The sequence below is a fragment of the Brassica oleracea genome, chromosome C6 (genome assembly GCF_000695525.1).
Source record: "Brassica oleracea var. oleracea cultivar TO1000 chromosome C6, BOL, whole genome shotgun sequence".
NCBI classification, from domain to species: Eukaryota; Viridiplantae; Streptophyta; class Magnoliopsida; order Brassicales; family Brassicaceae; genus Brassica; species Brassica oleracea.
Genome location: NC_027753.1, coordinates 11,431,970 through 11,432,574, shown reverse-complemented (window position 1 = coordinate 11,432,574; position 605 = coordinate 11,431,970).

Below are 605 nucleotides of genomic sequence, written 5' to 3'. Positions count from 1 at the left end.
CCGAGCTCGAGCCAAAGCTCGGTCGCTACATAGCGACCGAGCGATCGTCCCGCTCGGTGGATACGTAGTGACCGAGCTCGGCTAAGCTCGGTCGCTACGTAGCGACCGAGCGGTCGTCCCGCTCGGTCGCTACATAGTGACCAAGCTCGAGCCCCAGCTAGGTCACTACGTAGCGACCGAGCGCTCGTCCCACACGGTCGCTACGTCCCACACGGTTTTACGAAGAAGTATCCTTGAAGATTCAAACCAAACTAACCAAGCTCGACCGTTGCGTAATTACCTCGCATACACGCTGTCCGGTCGCTGCGTAGCAACCAAGTCCGAGCCAAAGCTCGGTCGCTACGAAGCGGACCGAGCGATCGTCCCGCTCGGTCGCTACGTAGCGACTGAGCGATCATCCCGCTCGGTCGCTATGTAGCGACCGAGCTCGAGCCCCACCTCGGTCGCTACGTAGCGACCGAGCGCTCATCCCGCTCGGTCGCTAGGTAGCGGCCGAGCTCGAGCCAAAGCTCGGTCGCTACGTAGCAACTGAGCGATCGTCCCGCTCGGTCGCTACGTAGCGACCAAGCTCGAGCCCCAGCTCGGTCGCTACGTAGCGACCGAGC